This window comes from Adiantum capillus-veneris, chromosome 8 (assembly GCF_014529385.1).
Source record: "Adiantum capillus-veneris isolate H3 chromosome 8, ASM1452938v2, whole genome shotgun sequence".
Taxonomy (NCBI): Eukaryota; Viridiplantae; Streptophyta; class Polypodiopsida; order Polypodiales; family Pteridaceae; genus Adiantum; species Adiantum capillus-veneris.
This window is the reverse complement of record NC_140938.1, coordinates 136,584,787-136,596,828: the sequence shown is the minus strand read 5'-3', so window position 1 is coordinate 136,596,828 and position 12,042 is coordinate 136,584,787.

Genomic DNA, 12,042 nt, shown 5'->3' with positions numbered 1-12,042 from the left:
TGTCTTTGCTTACATCCAAACTTAGCAAGTGTTTTCGGGCTTGACTACATTTCATGTCAAACCATTTCTTCTTGGTGCTACCCTTTTTAGACCTTTTGCAAGACATGTGTTTCACCGAAAAGAATTCCTTCGCACAAGAGAAAATTACTTCTTTAAAAACTATCCACTTGCAATCTAATGATGGGATCTCTTTATGCTTTGTCATGCTTAACGTTTGGTCCACCATATCAGCATATATAAGTGCTCGTTTGAAGTCTAGACGTAGGTACAAATGATTCACATAATGAGTGGAGGCCATTTGCTTGGCTCTTTTTACCACACTTGAGGTCAATACATAACAATCCTATGATCCGATTCCAGATTCCATTCACCAAGTGTAAAGCTTTGTATGCATTCTAGAGTGGCTCCAGAAAACAACATATAGTCAATCACGCTATCACCATTGTGCTTTCTACTTTAAAGTCATTGGTGCCTTGCCATAAAGATAAACCATTTGCACTGAGCATTCCGATACTATTGCACATATGTAGAAGTGACTTTCCATAGTGATCCACTTCTTTTGCATCAATAGGACTTCAATTATACATGTATGAGTCATCCATTCTTCTTGAGACATGCGGCATGTAGACTTGTTGTGTGTTGTGTTGTAACGTATTTGTGCGAGCGTTCATGTTTTCAAAAACAATGACTTCACCTTGGTCCTTGTAATGAGCAATATCCTCCTCTAGTTCAACAAAGGGTTGATCTTTATCCATATCCAAGCGATCATAAAAGTTGGAGGGACTCATAGTGAGGAATGTAGCAACCAGACACACAAACATGACTTGACCATTTGGTGGGCTGATTTTCAGCCATAAATAGTGTATATAATTATTTTCTTTGACAATGGAAACATCTTTCAAACCCCTTTTGATTATACATGCTACGCCTCCTTGGCCTCTAAGTTGCTTTGCATTTTTGGCCCACATCAAATAACGCACATTGTATTTGTCAAATCTAAGAATTTTTTGTGCATCATGCTCCCATGTTTCGATAAGAAGTATCACATCAGAGTCATTGGTAAGCTCATCATCGCCAATTCGCACATTCCATGGATACCCGTTACAATTCCAAAAGCTTATTCGCAAGTGTGAGTTCGTCTCATAGATCATGTGTCCCTATTTGTTGGGTGGACTTGCATCCTCCTCGAGTGACTTTTCTTCTCGAGATTAAACCTTAACCTTCTTGCTTCTTTCCTCATATGCTTTGTGACGTACATTTTGTTGCATAAGAGTGCGATCCTCATATACATTACAACCCGTTCCTTTGAGGTAGATCCATCTATTGTCAAGGATGATATTTCTCTTTACCTCATCACCCATGGTACATACAACAGGTCGTCCTTCCAATCTAGGGACTCCTTGTTTTCCAAATCGATGTGCACCATAAGCCATAAGTCGAGACATGCCAAAGTATGTAGAAAAAAACTCTTCAATAGCAATCGCAAGAGATTGAGGTATCTCGATGCTTTCCTCCTTGATTCCACGAATGACGATGTTGTTTTAGAGTTTTTGCCGTTCTTGAAATTCTTGAGTGTGCACATTCTCTACATTCTTTGCTTGGACTGAGCGCCCACTAGAGAGAGAGAGAGAGAGAGAGAGAGAGAGAGAGAGAGAGATAGAGAGAGAGAGAGAGAGAGAGAGAGAGAGAGAGAGAGAGAGACGACTTCTTCTGACAAAAATCATGCCTCTATCTTTTTGTACAATTATGATAGGGGGAGGGATCCCCCCCCCCCTTGACACATGGTGAAACTTCCTTGATCCGGCCTTTGTGCCCTTAGCGCCAGCATGATAGTGGACTGAGCGCCCGCTAGAGAGAGAGAGAGAGAGAGAGAGAGAGAGAGAGAGAGAGAGAGAGAGAGAGAGAGAGAGAGAGATCTTTTGCAATGGGTGAAAGCATTTCAATTATGAAGGTCTCTTGGCACGCGCCTCTGTGTGTGTATGTGTGTGTGTGTGTGTGTGTGTGTGTGAGAGAGAGAGAGAGAGAGAGAGAGAGAGAGAGAGAGAGAGAGAGAGAGAGAGAGAGAGAGAGAGAGAGAGAGAGAGAGAGAGAGGGGGGGGGGAATGCCGCCGTTGTTCTACTAGTGAGATCAATGCATCAAGGTATCCGTGACCAAGCATTTCCTTGCCCTTCAACTTTTCAAGTGGAGGGATCATAACAAATGGAATCTGAGAAGGTGCTGCCTAATAAGAGAGGAGTAGAGTGATAGGGTAAGTTCCACTCTTGGTAGTGGCATTTAAAGAGGTTACGATATACATTTAAATGTCTACACTCCACTCAATTTATTTTTTGTGTACTCAACTCAAATAAATTTTAGTGCTTTGTACTCAATAAGTCAAGAGTAATGCATTTAGTCTTAAGTACTCCTAATGCTAATGTATGCTATTACCATTCGCTCTCTCTCTCTCTCTCTTTCTCTCTCTCTCTCTCTCACACACACACACACACACACACCCTATTCATCAAGTGTGTGTGTGAATGTGTGTGTATGCACATATATGTATATTCACCTTAATCTAAGGCTATTCTAAGGATCTTATCAGGCTCTTAGTGATAGGTATCCCCTAATTGGCTAGCTTTAAGTTCTCTACATCCTTATTTTTTGACAATATAATGCTTCACATCAATTAGTTTTATGGGACTGTGTTGATGCACCTAAGACAACAAGAATCAAAGTTGCCCTTCCTCATGCCAAAGAAGACACGATCATTTCAACATCTACTTCAATGAAAGGGATTGGGATTATGGAAAAGATGTTAACAAGCCACCCATAGTGTGATTAGCAAGTTAGTTACACGAGAGAGAGAGAGAGAGAGAGAGAGAGAGAGAGAGAGAGAGAGAGAGAGAGAGATTAATGAAATTAGCAAATCATGATTAGATTAATGATAATCTAAATGTAAATGGTGTGTACAAAGTAGGCTAGAGTGATGGTTATGAGTGGGTATGAGATGGATACGTTTCTTTGATAGAGTTGATGCAAGCATTGATGTCAGATGTGTAGGCTTCCAATATAGAGAGGGTTCTCACTAATTGGTGGTGTGGATGTGTCACACACTCCCACAACCCTCCCCGTGTGTGTCATAGTAGCACCCAAAAGTCCAAAGGTATCCTCCCTTGGAGAATTTAACAGCATCTTGTAGGACCAAAATCAAACATCCTCTCCACAGAATTGTCAATTCTGTAGAGGATCAAAATACAACTTCCCTAGAGAATGGTAGGCAGCTAGGTGGTAGGTCAAATACAGATGGAGCTTTCTCCAATGTCGAATATCAAAGGTAAACTCCTATTGCAAATCATTGAAGTACTTTGTGTTATTGTTTTTTGTCAGTTCTCGCTACAAAGTGATGTTCTTCCTCCCTCCAAATGTGTCGTCACAATCATCAAACTAGATGCCGATGTGAGCATGGCATATATGCCAAGTTTTTTCCAAAGATGTGCTAATGAGGATGGTTCTACCCATTGTTTGGCAGTGTCTGATCCTTGTACAAAAATTTTTCTTGTGAAGCCAATCATGGTCATGCTTTCTATCCATGCAAATGTGGATGCAAGTGGTTTGTGAAAATCAAAATTCAAGCTCCTCCTTGAATTTTGGTGTGGCCTTGGCTTTATATGCTCAAAAATCTTACCCTTTGAAAAAAAATCCTCTTGGAAGTTTGAGGTGAATCTAGCTCCTCAAGGGAAGAGGCAGCGGGCTGGAAAACCCATTCTAAGAGAGGATCAATGGTAAAGGGTTTGAGATTGAGGGTTTTGGTGTGAATGTGCTCAAGTCTTAGGGATTTGTTTGGATGTAGTGAATTTGGATCCTTTTGCAAGCTCCAAAGAGTTGGGATTGCCCTCTGTGCGGGATGGCGCAAAACAACAAACGATCCGATGATGCAGTGGTGGCCGGTCAAAGTAGCTAGTTGAGCGTGTAGTGGGGGGCAGTTGGTGGGAAATTTGAACATTATCAAGGTTTTGTTGAAGCTCTAATGCAATTAAAAGATCTTGCCATGGGTAGTTAGATCTTGAATTTGTACCTCCTTGTTGCAGGTTCAAGTCCGCCTAGAGAAGCCTCTATTTAAAAATCTCAGATGGGGGACATGGATCTTGATCCATAATGCATCACTTCTGGGATTTGGTGAGCTGATAGATTATGATGTGTGTACCTATCCCCAAAATTTATTTGAATTTGAATAATATTTTATCAATCCAAAGTGAAATCTTGGTTCTGTTTGAGCGGTTTTTGGCTATCTTCTAGTTTTAGTCTTGTGATCACCCTTTTTTAACTTTTTTGTAAATGTGCCTTTGAAAATTGTGTTTCTATAGTTCTCAACTTCTCACTGCTCACTTTTCAGTCAAAATTGTTGATATTTTGATGAGATACATGGATTGTGATCCATGTTTTACCTCCTTTTTACATGACACTTTGTCAGCGTGTAGTCTTTGCTATTTATAAGTTGTTTCCCACATCGTTTTGAATTTGGATCACAAAAAGTTGAAAATCTCCAAATTCTGGTCAATTGCACTAGTTTTAGGTTATTTTTTTAACAATTTCTTTGATTTGAGTGTGATTTTGATTTCAATTTTATTCCAAACTTTGGTTTCAATTGATAAGAGCCAGCACTAGTCAAATGGTCTCAATTTTGGTTCAATTTGTCTTCATGGGACATGGATTGTGATTCATGTTCCACCATAGAATCTGATGAAACTTATAAGTTTGCTTCTTGTGAGTTTTGTGAGGCCCTTGGACACCAACTTTTTGAGTTTGGATCAGGTTTTATGTCTCTACCATTAAATTTACAAAATTTCAAAGTAATGGTATTTTTTACCCAAATATGGTTTTTACTTCTTTTTTTTCGTGATCTTCTCAACGTAATTTGATTTGAGGAATGAAATGATTTTGGTATCTCACTCACAACTCTCTTTGACCCTCAAGGATAGATCTAGCCAACTCTAGACTCTATCAACTCATTAGGAAAAAATTGGACCCCCTTGGGGCCATGTAAGGATCCCTAATTTTAAGGGATTCAAGTTAATTTTGTAGGGGATGGAGGGAACAAAGACAATAAATAGGGCTACTTTTGTAGCTCTCTCTATAACTTCTCTCTAGATAGGAGAGGGGGGGAAAGTAGGGAATGAGGGGGGGAAAGTAGGAGGAATAGGGGGGATAAAGTAGGAGAGAGAGGAGTAAAAGTAGAGAGCAGAACCATTCTCTCTCTACCTATCACCAAACAAAGAGAGTAAGTAGTTATGACAAAAGCCATTTTTTTGTTCGTGCATCAATTTACCCCCAAAAAATGATTTTTTAATAAAATCTTCAAAATGGATCTTTTAAGCTTTCAAAAGGTCCCTATATATATATATAAAACAATATTTTTTTAGAAGAATCTAGCTTTTATAACCTCCAAATCTAAAATTCCTTGGGTCCCTCTCTACATTAACTCCAAGAATAAATAGATAATGCCACATCATCAAAACGTCCATCTAATAAAGCCTAAAAATTAAAATTTTTAAAATTTAAAAATTTCCCTCCTTTGAGCTCAAAAGTTGAACCTATACATGAAAAAATATATTTTTAAGTCTTTTTATCCCAAAAATTGTCTGTTTATCCCAAAAAGTATATCTTATCAAATTTTTTCCCCATCATAACTTTTCACCATGTCTCTTCGCGACATAACCAATGAATCACCTGCACCGTCATCTACTAGGTCAACTAATGTCAGTCTGCGTCTACCAATCGAATTTGCTCCCATAAAAAAAAATGACGAGAAATCATCTCAATCGGCATTCGTACGACGGTTTCGAGGAGAAACCAATGTTGACTTGTTGCTTGATGGAGGGTTGCATCCAAAAGATCCACTCGTGGGCTGTCATCCGACATTTTGTACACTCCCAAGATTAATCAAATATGTGGGATAAGGAGAACGTGGTCTTCTTGGGTATTGTAAGAGATTGGACTCCAATCACATAGGTGCGTCGGAATATTTCCGATAACAATGTCAAGTGTTACACATTCATTCCACAAATCTCCAACAACAACTACATTCCACTGAGAAACAACTCAAAGATCTTAAAGAGGAGATGAAAGCTACAGAAACAAAGGTAACTAAGCTACAGATTGCAATGATGCACCTAAAAGCCTCTCCATTTGGCATGAGTGAGCGTAAGAGGGAGTTCTCTTCCATTGAAAACTTAGCATCTAATGGAGGGGCATGTAAGAAGCGGATCATGACAACCGAGAATTTTTTTAAATTCACAGTGTTCATAACTCTCAAATAATTTTCATCAATTTGTAACTCGGTTCACCTTTTGAAATAGGACATATATACAAGATGTGTGTGGTAGTTTTAGACAAGAGGAACGTTGCAACCTTCTCCTAGGATGCATCTCAAAGGAAGATATACTTTATATCATAGGTTGTGAAAAGGCCAAACACATGAAAGATGCCATCACAAAGGAGATCCTAAAAAAGATCTCTAACCTTGTGTCTGAGGATGGTGTCCAGAAAGCTTGGGATGAGGTTGGGATCAGCACAAATGCATACCATGCACTTCATGGATTGATGAAAGATGCATTACGAGAGCAAAGCATCACCGAGAATTTATTTCCTATTCCACATAGGGTACGACTTGCAAAAAAAGCAAACAATGATCTCGTTTGGGAATCCCTTGGAGAATACAAACACATTGAAGGATCCATGGTGTACTCTTCCACGAGTGCCAAGTCACGTGGTAATATAAAGGGAGGCAATACTATTCCTAATGGAACAAAGTCTTTTAGTTATCATCAATTCAACAATATTTTTGCTGACTTGAAACGACTACAACGAGCTATGGTTAAATTTTATGCTTTGTCTCCACAAGGTAATACAAATTGTACTGTTGTTTTTTATTTGTATTGAATATCATTTAGTATAACAATTCAATTCTTGTGTTGTTTCAGTACTTGGAGAGAAGCTCATATTTATTCTTAAGCTAGATGAATGTCAAATTTTCAAAGGACGGAGATTGGAACGTATGAGTGTGACACTCATGAATGAGGCAATTGTTTTTGCAAAAGTCGATGCTATCGGTGATCATTCTCAGAAACCATCATTTAGTGTACAATCGGAAAAAGAAATATAGTGGTTAGGAGTTTTTGAAGTTTCGAAGGAGACTCATGAGGTGTTGGCATGGGTCTTCTCTATGATCCCGTGGATCACAGAGGTTATTAAGGCACAACTAGAGGGAGAAAAGCTAGAAGTAGATGGAGTAGGTACATTTGATGTTGAGTGGCACTTAGGAGGTGATCTAAAAACAATAAAATGTATACTTGGGTGTAAACAAGGTGCTTCATCACTTCTTCCTTGTCCATATTGTGTACAAGGATATAAGGAGAGTACTCGTGGCTCCACGTCTTCAAAGTAAAATGTCAAGGGAAGTCAGGCAACAGGGTCAATGGATGATGATGCAAGGGATTGGGTGTGCTCGGTGTTGAAGTGTCCTATCATGGAGGTCCCCAATCGGTCGACAAAAGATAAAACATGGCATCCCATTATCAATTTTCCACTTACAAATGTACACTTTTTCACTTTGCATGCCCTTATGCGTATATTTGATCGCTTGTTAAAGCTTCACATAGAGTACGCTTTCACAATGAAACCACTTTCCAGATCCGTGGAAGCCATTGGAATAGTTGAAACAATTCTAAAATCGATTGGATGTCATGGTGGAAATGTTTCTATCATTGGTGAGGTGGATAATATGCATGAAGTGCCACAAAACGTATCTATGAATGGTGTGAAAGCACGTAGGTTTTTCAAGAAACCAGAGATGCGAAAGGAGAGGGGTGAAGAGGATGCTCCATGGGAGCTATGGAAAGCGCTTTGCAAGTTTACGATCGATCAAGATTCAAATCCTGTGCTTGTAAATCTGCCTAGGCTAGTGTGGCACCACTTGGAGTTAGTGCTTCAGATCATGTGGAAACCCCAAACCACGAGCGAGCAACAAAATTTGTTCAAAGATCACATTTTGAATTTCACTAAATCATTTGTGCAAGCGTGGGGAGAGAGCAATATCACACACTACATGGTAAGTTACTTTGCTCAGTTCAAATTTTGATGCTATACATAAATATTTATTTGATCTAAGCATTTTTTCTTGATGCAACATATTTTGTATGCGCATGGAGCATTCTTTATGTCAAAATATGGTTCATTAGACATGTGGAGCACTCAAGGAATGGAAAAATCACATTATCGAGCCAAAGGTGTTTACTTTAAAAATACACGTCATGGTGGTGGAACTACGAGATCCAACTACATGAAGGAGATGTTTGATTGGTTCTTTCGTTGTTCTTTGGGGAGATGTCATGCCATAGAGCGAGCGTGAAAGTCAAGTCTTGCCAAGGAGGTTAGGAGACAATCTCGACTTACTGCTAAAGAGAAATGGAGAAACTCCATCAGACCCCTTAATCATGCTAGGTGGCGTGAAAATCGCCATAGAGTGGGCAAGCGTTGGTTACCCAACATGTAAAACAAATGATGCTATGCAATGTAATCTTTATGTTTGTAGATGTCTTTGTTGAGTTGCATATAATACTTCTCCATTTATCTATCTTTGTATCTATTAAGAGTTTTTTTAAGTGGCCTGGTCAAGTGTGAAGAGTCCTTTAAAAAACAAATAGAGGGCTTTTAGAGAAGGAGTCTCATTTTCAATCTTGCCCCTTCTTACACCATGGCACGCACAAAGCAAACAGCAAGAAAAGATCAACCTTTTTTTGCTCACCCTCACTCAACCGTCCAAGGTGCTCAAAAACCACCTTGGATACACGGACAAGAGCTTTTAGAAGAGATGGAGAGAGAATGGTCAGGTGAAGAGCAACAAGATGGACAACCTTCATGCAAGAAGAAACGGGTAGTGACATCAGACACAGAAACCGAAACGGACAACGAAGCACAAAGCCCACCATGGAGCGGACAGGAGATCCCAAGCAATCATCGAGTTCCGACTGGGAAGACATTGCCACATGGCTTCGGCGCTCTGCCGTCAGATCAGCCTAGAGGTGATCATGGGTTACTAAATGAAGAGGATTTTGAGGATGTAGCAGACGAGATAGTTGGAGCGCAGGGTGGAGTTGAAGAGCCAGTCGGAGCACATGGTGTCCTTGAAGATGCGCAAGCTCCCCCTCGCAAGCCCTCTCATAAAAAGAAAAAGTTTTTCAAGGTTCGCCCTCGCAAGGCCCATGTCCCAGATCCTACCATCCCTCAACAACGGGCTCCTGTTGTGAAGCGACGCATTCCAAAGGCATTGCAAGAGATTCGTCACTATCAAAAAACTTCAGACCTTCTCATACGCAAGGCACCATTCACACATTTGGTAAAAGAGATCATGCAAAGTTATCGAATGGCGTTTCGAGTTCAAGGTATCGCCGTACAAGCTCTGCAAAAAGCGGCAGAATATCATCTAATTTCTATTTTTGAAGACACCAACTTGTGTGCTATTCATGCAAAACGGGTGACAATAATGCCCAAGGATTTAGCTCTTGCGCGTCGAATCAGAGGACAAAGAGATTGAATTTGACTTTTAGGCAATTTTGCCAATGCAAAGATATCTTTTTGAAATATAACGAGTCATGGCTTTTTCAAATATAACGAGTCGTGTACATTTGTTTTAAGTGATAAGTAAAACTAAGTAGAGAGAGAGAGAGAGAGAGAGAGAGAGAGAGAGAGAGAGAGAGAGAGAGAGAGAGAGAGAGAGAGAGAGAGAGATGTGGATAAAAGAGCTGTCAACCAAGTTTGGTTGATTAAATAATAATAAAAAACATTGTATTCTTATAATTTTTGTTTAAAAACCTTTAATTAGGCTGTCTAGAGGTCTGCCGCAGAGGCGCGCGAGAAGTCAAAAGTAAATGTTACTTCTGACTTCTCGCGCGCCTCTGCGGTAGGCCTCTAGACAGCCTAATTAAAGCTTTTTTATGCTATTATTATAAGAATACAATGTTATTATGTTTTTATTGATGTTATTTATCTGAAAAAAACTCTATATTTTGATTCAGAGAGTTATACAAGTGTATCACAAGATAGAACCAATCATATACTATCTATCGTACCATAAACTCAATACAAAAGTTGGAAAGTAGCAGTTAAAATAAATTTCCATTCAAATTTTGAAATAACAAAGTACAAAGATGTGATATATCTCATTACATACTTGGAGTTAATTACAAGATTTATGCAGCTATTGACTGCTTGAGCCATCTAAGATATGGCGAGCAATGTTTTCTCGACGCTCTTGGGCGCAAGGAAGCTGTTTGTGCAGCACATCCCAAGCAATTTTTTCCACATTGATTAGACCTACAGCTTGGCTTAAGGCCACGTTACAGAGCACACGACCACGAATGTGTGTCGCAAATGCAGCACTGGGAAGATATTTATTTACAAGATATATAACTTGGGAGGCTTGAGATATGGTTGACAGGCATAGGATGCGGCTCATTGCTTTCATCATTGACACCCAAAATTGACCACAAGGAGTGTACTCCTTGTGGATTATCGGAAAGCCGTCCTAGGGGAGCTTGCCAAGGTAATGCGCAAGAGACGACTGCCATCCAAAAGATTGGCGCCTACCATCTCCTCCCCGACCTGCATGCTCATCCAACTCCACAACATTCTACAAACAAATCAATAGGTAAATAAGATTTCAGAATGCAACAATGAAAATTAACGTAATCACAAAACAAAAATCAATTAATACCTTTTGTTTTTTGTCGTCTTCATCGTTTTTGCCTTTGCTGTTAAGAGAAATAGATGAATTGGGAGCCATAGTGACACTCTCAAGTTCATCTATATGAACAGGCATAGGAGTGCGTTGGGCTTCAAGCAATGCGCATGTAGCTACAAACTCATCCTCCGACACAGATGAGTGCGGTGCATCTGTCACTGCCACCATTGCCAACTCCATTGTATCTACCACACTCTCTCCAAGGGGAAGGAGGCTTCGATCCAAAGGATCGGAAGAGGGGTCAATGGCAGAGGACTCTACAGTGGCACAGAGGATGGACAGACACTCATCCATGCGGATGTCAAAAGTCTTTTCCAGATCATGTAAAAAAAAATATTCCTCCCCATCTATCACAATTGGGGAGAGGTGTTAAAAAAAAACCTTCGGAGTAATGTCTTTTCCGGCGCATCTGCAGCGGGCTTAAAGGATGCTTCTACACCCTCATCACCCATGGATTTGGTGCATCCATGACACCTCCTGGGTAGGTTAGGGCAAGAATATTTCCCTCTTTGCTTGCATCCCAGGGCGTTGTAATGGGCTTGTTTGTGTCCTTGACGACACCCCCAAGGCGCAAATGAGGCAAACTCACCTCAGATCTTTCAGGCTCCTCCGCAAGAAGGAACACAAAAGTCGCCAAGCGACTTAGAAACTGGGTGCCGACCTTCTTCTTTTTCAAACGTGAATCTTCAATGTACTCACCTGCCTCACCCGCAATTACACAAAATCGTTGAAGTCGCTGGGTGAAAGGTCGATCACCTTTGTGTATGTAGCGAAGCAAATCACATGGAATCCACAATTCCCCTTGTCCGACAATTGGTACAACATACTTGTCGATGTAAAATTCAAAAAATTCTAAGATAGGCTGAAAAGATTGGCTGTTTAGGTGAATAGTTGCATTCACATCAGGGAATTGGGTGAAGAAATTGTGAAGATCGTCACGATCTTGCCACTCGGTTGTTTGTAAAAACTCTTGGAAGTGTTGTAACGCCGTGGCTTCGGGAGGGGTGGAGGAGGATGCCATAATGCTAGCTCTTAAAGTAGGAATGCAAAGAGTGTTGGAGCTCAAATGAGAGTGTGAACAGTCAAAGAGTGTGAAAATGGTAGGGTTTAGGAGGCTTTATATAGCACGCGCCCCCCCCCCCCCCCCCCAAAAAAAAAAAAAAACAATAATTAAAATATTAAACAAATTTGATAAAGTAACACAAATAACAAGAAGTTATAAAAAACTTACAAACTAAATTACAATCATTTAACTCAAAAAACA